Below are 15,549 nucleotides of genomic sequence, written 5' to 3' on the forward strand. Positions count from 1 at the left end.
TTTTCAAAGCATTTTTTTCTGCAACCTCTTGGCCCAAGAGGTGGTAAAAAAAGTGCTTTGAAAAGTCTCAGATGATCCCAGCTGAGTTCCCTGATCAGCAGAGAGGCATTTTTTAAGGAGCCTCTCTGACAATCCCAACTGAGTTTCCTGATCCACAGAGAGGCTTTTTTAAAAAAAAGTTGGCCACACCCACCCAGTCACATTACCCCCCACCACCAAGCCACACCCACAGAACTGGTAGTAACAGATTTTACATTTCACCCCTGGACTAAACTATTAGCAAAGTGTTAAGATTGCCTATACCTCTGATCCAGAATAAGTTCAATATCTCATGGAAGAAAAACATGGGAACTTTAAAAAGTCTTCAACTTTGATTGGGAATCTTCCTCAATTTGCTCCTATGTCCTTCTGGTCAGAATGCCAACTAGCCAGGAAAAAATGATGCAATCCAACAATGCCAAATATAAGTTATCCACATGCCACATTTGTTACTGGTCCACCTATCCTTTTGCCCATGCCAAAGCAAAGCAAATTTCCCATAAGAAACTTGCAGGCTGGCTAAATAACTTCCCTGGGCAGTATTTGCCTGTCCATTGCAAGAGATTCCCTATGCCAGGCTGGGAGAGCTGCTGCCAGCTTGTTTATTAGCAGCTAATTTTGCTCTGCACCCATCTATATAAGAGAGTGGAGTATGGCAGCTTAAAAATAAAATTAGCAATTATTGTTTATAAATGGGACATCCTCTGCTAATTATTAAATTATAATTATACAGTATGTGAAAGGACAGCATTTTACTATATAAGGTGGGGAGAGCAGCTCTGTTCAAATATATGCAATACCTGATCAATATAACACAAGAACAAAATTGAAATTCATTATATATTTGCTTTCCTTATGCTGTACATTTCCTTTCATGTAGGCATCAATAATACGAAAAAAACTAATGCAGGTGAATTTGGAGATGCATTTGTTGCTAAAATAAACATAAGTAAAACAAAATGCACAATTATAGATTTTATTTTCTATAATGTCCAGTTCTTTATACGTTAGTTAACAATTTGGCACAAGAGTGGAGTCAAAAAAAGAAAACGGAAACTCCTATGTACATACAAATTCTTACTGGAAACACATAGCATTTCTCTTTTTTAAGTAGATTTTATTGTTAGCCCAGCAACATCAGAATTTTACAACGTTTGACACTTTTGTGAGTTGTTTTGGTTTAATTCCAAAATGAAGAAACATTAAGATACAACTTCACGCTTATTTAATTTCCTCCTTTTGAGAAACTATTGCCATCTTGTGGTTTGATGTTGCTAGTGTTATTCAAATACTGGGTAAAAAAAAATCTAGCAACACAAGTTAAACTGCAATAAAAGTACACAATGTGAATGTGTTTATAATATAAGAAGATGCATACAGATTGTTTTAAAAATAGACATTACATTACGAACAAAAAATATTGATACTTAATTTCTCACACTGCGAGATAACAATCTGAAGAGTCAGAAAATTAAAAAAGACTAAAATCAATAAAAGAACAACATATCTAGTTATAAAATAAATTTTCATCAGTTGGATCAAAATGAATTTCAGCTATTTACATGCATTCCACACCAATCATTATGCAAATTAAAAGAATAAGACACCATTACTGTCATCAATGTCTCATGAGACCAATATCCATGATCAATAACATGCAAATATTGATCTGAATTATTTAATAATCCTTTCTGTCATATTGCTGTAAAGCATACTTGTACAGTATAAAACACAGATAATTTCAAATCTGTTTCTATTTTTTCTCCTTCTGATCTTTTTCTCCTTTTAGGATGCAACCTAACACAGCTAGTTTTTATTGCCTAATTAACTCCCAAAAGTTAATAAAACAGCAACAAAAGCTTTGGTTGACCTACAATGATCATTTATTAAAGCAATTGAGGAGGAAAAAAAAACAGGGAAAACCTAACCAGGGATAGGATGGGGAACAAGTCTAAGAAGCTATTGGACTCTGGCTCTCTTCATGTCCAAGTATTGCCCATTCTGATGGGACCAGGTGGAGATGATATCAGGGGTGAAATGCTCCCGGTTCAGACCAGGGAGAGTAGGAAGTGATGGTGGCTGGCAGTTCAGAGAACCGGTAGCAAAAATCCCTGCCCCCGCCCCCCATGCCCAGCTGAGCTGCGCAATCATCAGAGCCTTTTAAATGGCTCTGACGATCCCAGCTAAGTTGCCTGGTAACCGGTAGCAAAAATCCCCCCCCCCCCCCAGCCACCAGCTTGCTTAACTTAGCTGCTGGTCGCAATGCCTGCCTTGCTTCGCTTGCTGTAATACCTGAAATCCATTGCACCAGCAAGCAACTGAATCTCCCTGCCTGCAATCAAGCTCATCGGTGAGCAGCTCTATCTGCCTGCCTGCCTGCCTTGTACCTTCTATTGCAGGGGTCTCCAACCTTGGCAACTTTACTTGTGGACTTCAACTCCCAACAAAGCTGGCTGAGGAATTCTGAGAGTTGAAGCCCACAAATCTTAAAGTTGCCAAGGTTGGAGACCCCTGTTCTATTGGGTAAGTTTTTTTCCCCTTGGGAGCTTTAAAAAAAATGGTTAATTGGAGGTTTTTTTAGTTGTTCTTTTTTTAGACCTAGCCATTTAAAGATTAGGAAGTTTTAAATATAGCTGCTTTTATTTAAAAATTAAAATAAATTAAAATAAAATAATATTTGTGCAGCTTTCTGAGATTTAGGTGTTTCTGTAGTGTTTCACTCTAACTACACAAACACACAAAATCTCACAAAGCTGTATGTGGAATTTTGTTTGTGTGATGTGTGAAAGTTGGTTTTTTGGGCTTTTTGTGGATGTGTGAGGTTCCTGCTTGTTGCAGGGGCCATTTTGGGTCTAGCACAGCTGCTTTTACATTGTGGGTGAGCCAGTTGTGTTGTGTTGTGTGTGTGTAAAGTATGAAAGTTGTTTTTTGGGGCTTTTTGTGCCTGTGTGAGGTTCCTGCTTGTTGCAGGGGCCATTTTGGGTCTAGCACAGTTGCTTTTACATTGTGGGTGAGCCAGTTGTGTTGTGTTGTGTTTTGTAGGTTAAAAAAGGGCAAAGAAGTGACATTGACTTGGCCACGCCCACCCAGTCAGTTTACCAAGCCCCGCCCACTAATTAAGTCACGTCCACAGAACCGGTAGCAAAAAAATTTAGATTTCACCCCTGGATGATATCCAACAATATTTGCAATGGTACTAGTTTCTCACACATGGTCTATTACCAGTTCTAAAGCAAGTAAAAGCAGTTAACAAAAAGAATGCCACTGTGGGTGGTCAGTTCAGACAAGAAAATATTGGCATAATTTATGGTGATGTAACCATGTAACCAAGGCAGTGGTATTAGGCATCCGTTAAGACTGCAGGAAATATAAGGTCTATGAATAACTTTTTAACGCTTGATTTAATCAGTTTATTTGATGTACTACTCTATGAGAAATATATGGCCAATGAGATTTTACATATCTATATTTCTGATGATCCTTAATGAATTTTTGTTGAGATCATAACTGAAGAGACTTTGTGAAGTTGTTTATGGATAAAAGATAGAATATGGAAAGAAAATAATTTATATTTCTTCTGCTGAAGTTGAAAACTTGTTTTGTTATACATTTTTTCTTTATTATTTTTCTCTACTTTCTGCATCTTCTATTTTTTAATTCTATTTTTGTATGCTACTGCTATAATTATAATCATTAATATAATTACTATAATTTTTTCACATTTCTAGATCAAGATTTTGAAAATATAGTCTGGTAAGTATAAATAAAAATTGGCATTTCTTTATGATTTCATATTGTTTTACAATATAAAAAGCTGACACGACAAAATATCCGCAGGTTTTAATTTAAGCTTTATTAAGTCCAAGGTAAGATACTTTATATACTGCAAGTTCAAAATATTACTGTTCAATTCATAATAACAAAATGTTTAATACAGTATTGTAGAGTTTGGCATTTTTTCTTCCCATTTGTTTTCATTTGTTTCATAGAAGCATAAAATGTTAAGATTGGAAAATATTTTAGACATGAACTGGTCCAAACCTCTGTAGGAATCCACTACATTTCTTTCATTTATTTTTAAAAGAATTAAATCACCACTATGGGTATCCACTACAAGATCATGTGCCATCTTCCAAGGTTGTCAGTTCCATGAACAGTTCTCATCTTTAGCATCTTTTTTTCTTGATAATCAACTGAAATCTATTTTGTTGTAATTTGAAGTCACCTTTTTTTGTCCAGTCTTCTGGAACAATTGTGAACAATTGCATCATTCCTTTTTAAAAAAAAATTATTTATCACATTTAGACCAGTTAGCCGACATGCACGTGCACGCCAGAACCCAAAAAAGAGCAGCTGGCCGGTGCGCATGTGTGCTGGACCAGCTGGCCGGCACGTAAATGTGCAATGGAACCCGGAAGAGCAGCTGGCGATGGTGCACGTGGCCAGAGAGGCCTCTGCGTGCCACCTGTGGCACGCGTGCCATACGTTCGCCATCACAGCCCTGTATCATTTCAGACAAATAGTTGTCCAATCTCTTCTTAAAAACTTTCAGGGTTGGAGCATCCACAACTTCTGGAGGCAAATCGTTCTACTGATTAATTGTTCTGCCAGGAAATTTCTCCTTAGTTCTAGGTTGCTTCTCTCCTTGATTAGTTTCCATCCATTGCTTCTTGCTCTGCCTTCTGATGCTAGATTGACTCCCTCTTCTGTATCCCTTAGATAATATCCCTTAGATATTGGAACACTGCTATCATATTCCTTCTTTTCATCAAACTAAACATACTCAATTTCAGCAACCGTTCTTTATGTTTTAGCCTCCACTTGTCCACTAATCGTCTTTGTTGCTCTTCTCTGTACTCTTTCTAGAGTCTCAACATCTTTTTTACATCGTGGTGACCAAAATGATGCAGTATTCCAAGGGTGGTCTTACCAAGCCATTATAGAGTGGTATTAAGTACACTTCAGGTGATATTGATTCTATCCCTCTATTAATGCAGCCTAGGACTGAATTTGCTTTTTTGGCAGCTGCAAATATAATTTCACAGGTCTGTAGGGGCTTACATTGTAGCATGGCTATACAGTATTACAATGACCTTATCATAAAAAATAAGAGTAGTACTTTGGTTTTATTCATTTTTCCAAAAATCATTTTTGTCCTTTATTTTGGTCATTTATCTTTTACCATACAAATGATACCACTTAATGTATAGACTTTCACATTCATATGAAATATGGAGATTGAATTGTCCTTTTTAGAATATTCAAGAAAGTTTTCTTGAATTTAGTTTTCTTGAATATAGTTTTACTCTTGAATTTTCCTTTGTAAAGCAAAATTATAAACACTTCTTAATCCTTACAAGCTTCTTTCAAATATGTCCTTTTTTCAAGTTTGTCCTTTATTTTTTCCGACAAAATATCCTCAACCATAAACCAAAGGATGGCCTATTGTTTAAATAAATGTTATAAGCAAGAGACCCCAAAGACTAATCTGGAGCAATGAAATCTCTGGACAAAGCAAAGGCACAACTATTATACAGGATGTTGTATGATATTCTAAAACTCTTCACCGTATCTGAAAAAGGCCTACACCAACACTGCAGAATACTACAATCAATGTTGACAGATGATGACATATGCAATATTGATGGAAGTGCTTTAGAAAGCTCTTTGGAGATGCATTTCAGATATCCTTAAAACCACCATTCCATTTATTGGTGAAAATTAATCTGAACATATTCTGGCTAAATCATTGCTTTATGATTTATGGAGGATGATGTAACCTCCATAATGAAATCTGTATCTTTTTCCAAATACTAAAATATTTTTCCTCATTAAAACAGCTATGCAATGGAGACTCACCACAGAAAAGAATCAACATTTTCTGCAAAAGAACAAAAAGCAGTAAATAAATTGAAAAGCCAACACGATGCAAAGCACCAACTTCTAGAGGCATATTTAACTGTGGGAACCAGTCATTACCGCAATTAAATATGCCTCTAAAAGTTGGTGTTTTGCATCATATTGTCTTCAAAACTTATTTACTTTTTTTTTTTTAAATCAAGAAACGTAGGGTGCATGGTATATGCACTGATCTTGATAGGAATTTCTAGCCAGGAAGGCTGCTGCTGTTGCTATACTTGTAACTATACTTGTAACACTAACTATAGATCATGAACTGTGTTATCAGCCTGCAGCAAAAAGAGATGGATGAGAAGCAAGATTATTCATTAATTCATTTATTACATTTATATGCTGGCCATCTCACTGTCAAGCAATTCTGGTAAATAACTTCATTAATTGTTGCTTTGGGGTCAGAGCTAGTCAACCAATGATTTTTCAGAACTGTTCCTATTCCACGTTGTCAGTATGGGAAGTATATTGCTTTATTAATTGGTATCCAAATCTCAGTTCTCTGCTTTTTCCTTCTCCATCCCCTTTTCTCTTTTGAGGTGCCTAGAGTGTCTGCCTGTGATTTCAAATTTTTGAAATCCATTTTAAGTCTTTTTGACTGAATAACTGTAACCATAAATTAATACGCATGGAAAAAATTGTGGAAACAGGTAGCTTTAGAAAAGAAAAACTGTGTTAGCAGCTCTTGTAAAACACAGCTTCATAAGTGCTTCCATGTCTCAATTTTTGAATTAGTTTGAAGTCTAAATAGTGGCTGGTGCAATTTGGATTAATACATTTTAGATTGTAAAGTGTTCAGTTGGAGAACGGAAGCATTCAGAAAAAGAATCTCCATAGACATTCAGTAAGAGAGAATATAAAATTGCAGGAATGCTGTGGCAATGAGATAATTTTATGGATGTTATTAAAAAGGAGATAATGAAGAGAGAAATGCAGATATACTCGTGGGTAAAAAAATAAAATAGAAAAAGGGGAACATCTTTTTCTGCATTTCCTTCCCATAGCCTTTTCTTCTGTATTAGGTTTTTAAATATACGTTAGCTAGTTGTTTCTCATGATTCTGTGGCCTATTTTAAATTACATGTAAATTAAATACACAAATGTTTTAAAACGACATTTAAAATAGGGTTCATACAAAAATCTGTCAAATAATAATCATTTTACATTTAATTTGATTAAAGGAAGAAGTAACCACACTGGTATTTTTTTTTAACTGTGAAAAACAAAAGACAATTGTGGTATTTTAGAGATAAATTTATTATTACTTACGTTTTTGTATATAACAGCCCACTTCAATACATGCCCACTGTCCAGAGTCCCTCTGAGGGAGATGGTGGTTAAGAAGTTTAATAAACAAACAAACAAACAAACATTGCAACTTAAGATGCATCTAATATTGTGAATTGCCTCCAGAAAAGGCTACACATTAGATCAGTATAGGTACTCCTTCACTTACTACCAAAACTGAGACCAAAATTTTGGTCACTAATGATGTAATCATTAAATGAGCCATCGTATGATCAGGCCCAATTCTACTACCATTTATACAACCTTAATTACCAGTCAGTAAGCAAATTAGGGGTTAATAAGTGAATCAAGTGGTCCTTAAGTAAATCTGACATCCTCAATTGGCTTTGCTTGCTAGAAGCTGGCTGGCAATGTCACAAATTGGGTTCACATGACTGCAAGTCACTGCAACTGTTGTAAATGCAAGCCAGTTGCCAAGCACCCAGATTGCAATCAAATGACGCTGCGGATGGTGAAATTGTCGTAAGTCTGAGGATGAGTCATAAGGCATTGTAAAGTTGAACTGTTGTTAAATGAACAGTAGTAAGTGAAGGACTACTTGTAATTTTACTATGTTTTATTAAAGTAACTTTTACAAAGGGAATGGTTGTTATTCGGTCACTAAGTCATGCGACCCCATGAACCATAGCATACCAGGCCCCCCAGTCTTCTACTGTCTTCCTGAGTCTGCCCAAACTCATGCCCATTGCATGGATGAAACCGAACGTTGTCTTACCTGAACGTTCCTTTTCAGCTCTCTGCGACTGCAATCCACCTCTGGGTTCTCTTCTTCCTCGCTTCCTATTGACTGGGTGATTCTTTTTAACTGTCTCTCCGTGCTGTGGCCACGCCCACCTTCCCATGATGCACCAGTCTTTGAACGAAGGCGTGACCACCTAGTAGGCAAATCAAAATCTCAGAACAAGCCATATAAACTTCAAAACTCTGGAACCCGTAAAAACACAAGAAATCAGAAATCAACAGGGCGGGTGTGGATTGCAGTCGCAGAGAGCTGAAAAGGAACGTTCAGGTAAGACAACGTTCGTTTTCCAGCCCTCTGCTCCTGCAATCCACCTCTGGGATATACCAAAGTTCAAATCCCAGGGCGGGAAAAACTACTTGGACTCAGCCTCCTGGACCTCAAGAACACTTTGGAGAACACGTCGCCCAAAAGATGCTTCGGCCGAAGCATACGTATCAATTCGGTAATGTCTGATGAAGGGTGTCACCGAAGACCAAGTAGCGGCCCGGCATATGTCTGAAACTGAAGCCTGCGTAGCCCAGGCGGCCGACGCTGCCGCACTACGAGTAGAGTGAGGTAAGATGCGACGCGGCACAGGACGAGAACGTTGTTTGTAAGCTGTAGCTATGCATGTCTTAATCCACCTGCCCACTGTGGATGAAGAGATCTTTTGGCCCAAGGAAGGTGGATGAAACGACACCAGAAGAGCTTCAGTTTTACGGATGGATTCAGTCCTGCGAATATAACGACGTAGAGCCCTACGCACATCAAGGGTATGCCAGTCTTTTTCGCGTTGATGTTTCGGCGACGGGCAAAAATCCGGAAGGATAAGCTCCTGAGCCCGATGAAAATATGAGTTCACTTTAGGTAAGAATGCTGGGTCCAAACGTAGTATTACTGTATTAGGTTGAAAAATACAGAGATCTTTTCTAATCGATAAGGCGGAAAGCTCAGACACCCTTCTGGCCGAAGTGATCGCCAAAAGAAAAGTCAACTTGAAAGACAAAAACTTTAAAGGAATAGACCCCAAAGGTTCAAAAGGAGGGTACATCAAGGTCTGAAGAACAAGAGAAAGGTCCCAGGTCGGGTACCTATGAACGACAGGTGGGCATAGATTTACTGCTCCATGAAGAAATCCCTTAAGTAACGGATGCATAGACAAAGACGAGTATGGGGGGCACCGAATAACCGTAGATAATGCAGCCGTCTGACGACGAAGGGTAGATGGTGACAACCCTTTGTCTAAGCCGGATTGAAGAAAACACAGCACGTCCTCTATCTGGGCTGAAGTAGGGTCCACCAGGTTGGCCGCACACCAGCGACAGAACGCCCTCCAGGAAGAGTCGTATATCCGTGAAGTTGACGGCCTACGAGAAGCTTGAATCGTACTTATGACGGAGTCGGGCAGTCGGTCCTTTCGCAATATAAGCCGCTCAAACGCCAAACGGCCAATTGGAGCCATTCTGGCTCTGGGTGGTCGATGACCCCTTGGCGTAGGGCGATGCGGTCTCGTGGAATCAGCCATGGTGGACGAGACGATAAGGCCACAAGATCTGCGTACCACTGTCGACGAGGCCAGTTGGGAGCCACCAGGATCAATTCGGCCCTTTCCTCCAAGAGCCTCCGAATTACCTGAGGAATCAAGGGAATTGGGGGAAAGGCGTACAAAAGCCCCTGGGGCCAGCGGCATCGCAGCGCATCGTGATCCATCGCCGACTGGCAAGGGTAACGAGTCACATATAGTGGAAGTTGAGCATTCGACGGACTGGCGAACAAGTCCACGATAGGCGTGCCGAATAGAAGGATGGCTTCGTGAAAGAGCCGCGGATGCAGCTGCCATTCCGAGTGATCGAGACTTTGTCTGCTTAGCCAGTCTGCTCGCACGTTGTCTACGCCGGAGATGTGATCGGCTCTCAAGGAAAGAAGGTGGCGTTCCGCCCACCGGAATAGACTCTCCGCTTCTAACATCAGAGACCTCGAATGAGTCCCGCCTTCTTTGTTTACATGGGCCTTGGCTGCAATGTTGTCCGTGAGCACAAGGACGTGGTGACCCTCCAACTGAGATTGAAAATGTTGGAGGGCCAGGCGGATTGCTCTGAGTTCCAACAGATTGATGTTGTGGCCTCTTTCTGGAACGGACCAACGACCCTGCACCACCTGATATTGGAGGTGGGCTCCCCAGCCGCGAAGGCTGGCATCCGAGGTTAGAGTCATTCTGTGTTGAATCAGAAAGTGCGAGCCCTTGCTCACGGCTTCTCCCATCCACCACCGAAACGACAGCCGAAGTTGGGGTGGAAGGTATACTTTGTGAAGGGAATCGCTGCGTCCTGAGCGCTGGTAAGGGAGCAGAAACCATTGCAGTGGCCTCGCGTGACGTCGTGCCCATGGAACAATTGAGAAGCACGACACCATCTTCCCCAGCAGTCGTGACAGCTGGAGAAGGGGGACGGAGCGATGAGACAGAACTTGACGAATCAGGTCTTGAAGACTTGAGATCCTGTCTGGCGATAGAAAAACCTGGCCCCGAATAGAATCTATCACCGCCCCCAAGTGCAGCAGTGATGTGGACGGGTAAAGGTGACTCTTGGGAAAATTTATGGAGAATCCGTGATTCTGGAAGGCCATGACGACAAGATGAAGGTCTCGAGCTGCCTGACTCCTGGACGATGACAACACCAGGATGTCGTCGAGGTAACAGAGTACCCGCACCGGGATCTTTCGGAGTGACGCCGCCACTACAGCCACTAATTTTGTGAAGATTCTTGGGGCGGAGGATAAACCAAAGGGCATTGCGCAATATTGATAATGATCGTCCCCAATTTGAAAGCGCAGAAACTTCCTGTGTGAAGGAGACACTGGGACATGCAGATATGCCTCCCTGAGGTCGACCGATTGAAGGAGGTCGCCACGACGAACCCCCCCCCAAGATGGACCCCAGGGAGTGCATCTTGAATCTGCGGTAGCAAATGAACAGGTTTAGTTGTTTCAAGTTCAAAATGGCTCGATAGCCCCCGGAATGTTTCGGAACGAGAAAAAGTGTCGAATAGAATCCCAAGCCATGTTGTTCTGGCGGGACCCTCTCTATCGCCTTGATGCTGAGTAGGTGGAGGACCTGTTCTTGTAGTAAGTGACCCAGTTCGGGAGAACGTGGCGCAGGGCAGCAAATGTGGCGAGAAGGAGGACATCCCAGGAACTCGATCGACAGGCCCGAAGACACTGTGTGAAGGATCCAAGAGTCCGTGGTCGACTGCTCCCATTGATGGTGGAAAAGCTGCAGACGACCTCCAATGGGATCCTGAGTCCCGCAGTCATTTCCCCCTGCGGAATTGTCGGTATCCGGATCCTCGAAAAGGGCGCTTGGAGACAGCGGGGTTCCTGGTTCTGTCACGAAACCGCTGGCGATCAGAGGAACGGTCGGGGCCGAAGAATTGCGAACGTTGCGAATAGGCGCCCCCTGACCCCGATGTCGCCCGAAAGGATTGCCTTTGATAGTAGGGCGTATAGCGTCGTTCAGGTCTGCGATATGAGGAAGTTGGCATAATCTTCCTCTTATCCTTATCCTCGATAAGGACAGGATCTAGGGCGGAGCCGAACAGATTCGGAGCCTTGTAGGGTGCCGCTGCCAAACGCCATTTGGCCTTGGCGTCGGCCTTCCAGTTCCTAAGCCAAAATAAACGACGGGACGTAATAGACGAGGCCAATGCCCTGGATGTAAACTTCACAGAATTCAAAGATGCATCGGCCGAATATTCTGTGGCCGCCACAATTTTGTTTATGTCCTGGTGGAGGCGTGTGTCTTCAGGTGGTAGTCTGTCCTGAAGCTGCCGCAACCAAAGCAGAGTTGCCCGGTTAAAAAAGGATGTAGCGGTCGCGGTCTTAATAGCCCACGCCAGGGCTTGATGTTCCTTACGAAAGGAAAGCTCAGACTTCTTGTCCTCCGATTTAAGGCCGTCCAGCGCGTCTGTTGACAGCAAAGACGAGGAACACAGGTTGGCAATGGGTGTGTCCACCACGGGCAAAGACAGCATAGCGTCCAAGTCTGGTGCCGCACAATATAATTTCTTGTCAATGCTATTGGGGCCCGTAGACGACGCTGGTTGAGACCAAGGAGATTGAAGGACGTCAGAAAAAAGTTGAGGACAGGGAATGAAGTCCCTGCCCGGCTTGGAAGAGGAGAACAAGGCTTCGTGGGGGTTCGACACGGACGCAGTCTCAGATGTTGCAGGCGCAGAGGCAGACATGTTAGTGACCTGACGAGCCTTATGTAGGAGAGATTTAAACAATGAAGGCCTGAACAGCCCCGTAAAGGCAGGAACATCAGGAGCGAGACCCTCGTCCTCTGAAAATTCTAAATCCTCCACAACATTCTCCCCCTGATCGGATTCCTCCGAAGAATCAGGCGCCAAAAGGTGAGAAGGCCTCGGAGTCGGTGCCATAGGAGGTTGTGGCACCTGATGGGGGGCCATCTGTACAAGAGGCAAGGATGGTTGCTGGATTCCCGCGGCCAAAATTGAAGACAAGGCGTTAGACAGCAAGAACTGCAAGTCCATCTGGGGATGCAATAATTGTCCATCAGCCCCGCGAAGACCAGCGGCGGTTGGTGTGAAAGTTGCCTCAGGGCGAGAAGCAGGAGGAGGAGTGGGGTTGGACAAGCCCACCGATGAAACATCAGGCAACGAGATTGAACCCTTTTTGACAGCTGTCCCGAAGTACCTGGCTGTGGTGGATCAGGCGCCTGGGCCCCGCCAGACGCAGGCGCCAAAGGTGGTGGATTCTGGCCAGTCGGAAAAACAGAGGCCAAAATGGCCTGCCTGGCCTTGTCATATTGGCGCTCCAGAGCCCTGTGACGTCGTTGTGCGTCCTTATCCGCCGCTGCCGATGATTTAGGCTGGCGTGAGTCCTCAGGAGCAGACACGGCTCCGCTACGAGATTTGGACTTGTGCTTGGGTGGAGCCCTAGGGGGGCTGGGCTCACGCTCCTCATCAGAGGAAAAAAAGGCATCTGCCATGACTAATAAGATTAAATATAACCAACCGTGTGTTTTTTTTTTTTATATATATATAAAAATGTAATAATAAAAAATAACTTTTATAATATTTAACTTCTTTTTCTTCTTTTTTTTTTTTTTTTTTTTTTAAAATATATATATCCAAACACAAGCTGAACTATATACACTTAGCCCTCTTTAACTGCGAGGGTGGCCGAAGCAGCCCAGCCAAAGCTACCTCCGCCAGGAAAAAAACAAAGGCTGGACGCGATGTCACAGGGAATTAATAAATACTGTCCAGGCTCCAATAAAATTAGTGGGACAACAGACAGCTGGTCCACTTAACTGGGCAGGCTGACAAGCAGGCGTACACCCCAACTGCTATGTGGCTTAGAGAGAGGGTGACCCAGGAAAAAAACGGCCTTTAAAGGGCGACTTTGCCGTTCAAAATGGCGCCCGCCAAATCGCTGCCAGGAAAACTGTGACAAAATGGCGGCCTTGGGCCGTTCAGAAATGGCGGCAACACAGGCGGCTGGAACTCGCGTCTAAATAGGGATCAAGGGCAAGCTTCGCTGGACGCCGCCCGAGGGACGGGCGTCAGCACAATCTCACCGCCGCAGCAGCCGACACTCTCCACGAGGCTGCGGGCTGGAGCGAAGTCTCCGACTCTGCCTGGGCGCCTGAAGCCCCGAGCGGCAACTTTGAAAGGCTGACAAATGGATCGCAGCTGTGAGAAGTTGAATAGTACGTCAGAGGCCGCAGGGCAAACCTTGCGGAGCACTCCGGAGCCGCCCTAAGAGAGCCCAAAAATAACGTGCAGAAAATTGGTGTGGGGGAGGAGATGCGGCAATCGCAAACCCCCGCGCTCCACACCGGCGGCTAGAAATAAGGGAGGGAACCGCCCCGAAGGGCCGGTAACCTGAGCTGCTGTCAGAAATGCGAAACCCCCGGGCGGAGGACGTGCCGGCTCCCCGGGCACCTATCTCGCGCCGCGCAGCTCACCAAGAGAGGCTCTCACCGATCAGAGAAAAATTACTAAGAAAAATAAATAAAAAACCTAACGCAAACTGCTAAATTCTCCAAAAAATGAGCACGAAGAGAAAAGCACACCAGTCAGTCAGCGACTGAGTGAAAAGACTGGTGCATCATGGGAAGGTGGGCGTGGCCACAGCACGGAGAGACAGTTAAAAAGAATCACCCAGTCAATAGGAAGCGAGGAAGAAGAGAACCCAGAGGTGGATTGCAGGAGCAGAGGGCTGGAAAATATGTAATTATCTCATGCTCTGCTGTCCCTTTCCTCTTTTGCCTTCAATCTTTCCCAACATCAGGGGTTTTTCCAATGAGTCCTCTCTTCTCATTTGTGGCCAAAGTATTTGAGCTTCAACTTCAGCATCTGCCTTCCAAAGGACAGTCAAGGTTGATTTCCTTTAGAAACAAAGGGAATAGGCCATCTTTTAGTAGAGTAGTTAAAAGTCACAGTATTACTGACTGAGAGCCATGTTAAACAGGCAGTGGGATCACTCTGACAGTGGGTAAGACCATGGTCTAAAAGTGGGTTCCTAACATAATACCTGGTGAGCAAGAGAAAAAAAAATTCAAAGACAAAAAATTGTAGACAAAATTAAAAAAAACACTTCAACATTTTAAATTGATCTTGGTTGCTGCAAAAAAGGCTGCATGCAGCTCCCTATGGGCTGGGAAAGTCCAGCCCATAGGGACTTTCTTACTTTAAAAGGGGATACTGTTCCTATGGCATCTAATAAAGCAAGTCAGGTCTGACTCTCAGACCCACATTTGATAGGAAGTTACAGAAGACTGCTCTTATTTGGACTTTTTGTTTCTTTATTTACTTCTTTAATTATCAAAAATCAGTGTCTACATTATGATGTTCAATCTTCACCTACTTGTTTGTAGTCCCTCCTAAATAGCCACTCTCCCTGTTGCTCTTTTTTGTTTGACTTTTGTATTTCTTATATAAAGGCAGGGTTATATGCATACATAATATACTGTTGTGTGATTTCATGCAACGAGTATAATGCAAAATAGAATTTGGAGCTAAATGAAATTTACAGTTCTGCCTTAGCACTTTGCATTAAAATGGCACATAGCTTTTAAAGACTGAGCCAATGAATCTGTATCCATTTTCAGCATACTAATTAAACACATTGTCCCTTCTGTTTAAATTGTGGTTGTCTGACACAGGGCAATTGTGAATATCTATGTACAAAACTGATGAATATTACAGCCAACTAGGATTCTATGAACTTAGAAAACAGCAATATTTGCAAAAATGAGAAATTATAGAAATACCACAAGAGAAAATGCACATGTGACACTCTGAAAACAGTGCATGCTAGTGCATTTTAAAGTGCTGTATTAACACTGCATTTATGGGAATCATTGTTATACATTACCAAGTTTATGAACTATTGGCAAGACAAAGCAGAGATTTGGGTTTCTCATTCCATGCCAATACAGTATCTAATGTTACAGGTATCTATGAGTTTCACTTGCTTCCATTCACAAAATTTCAAGAAAAGTAATACAAGTCACTTCTCAATAGATCTGCTACAATAGTAATTTT

General features: G+C 42.5%; 1 long non-coding RNA gene across 1 annotated transcript in view; it reads right to left on the reverse strand.

Moving 5' to 3' along the window:
• LOC117665885 (uncharacterized) overlaps positions 1-15,549 on the reverse strand; it is a 32,469-nt gene that overhangs the window by 14,298 nt on the left and 2,622 nt on the right. The gene's annotated exons all lie outside the window — the stretch shown is intronic.

The sequence above is a fragment of the Pantherophis guttatus genome, chromosome 1, assembly GCF_059756535.1.
Source record: "Pantherophis guttatus breed Tessera chromosome 1, ASM5975653v1, whole genome shotgun sequence".
Taxonomy (NCBI): domain Eukaryota; kingdom Metazoa; phylum Chordata; class Lepidosauria; order Squamata; family Colubridae; genus Pantherophis; species Pantherophis guttatus.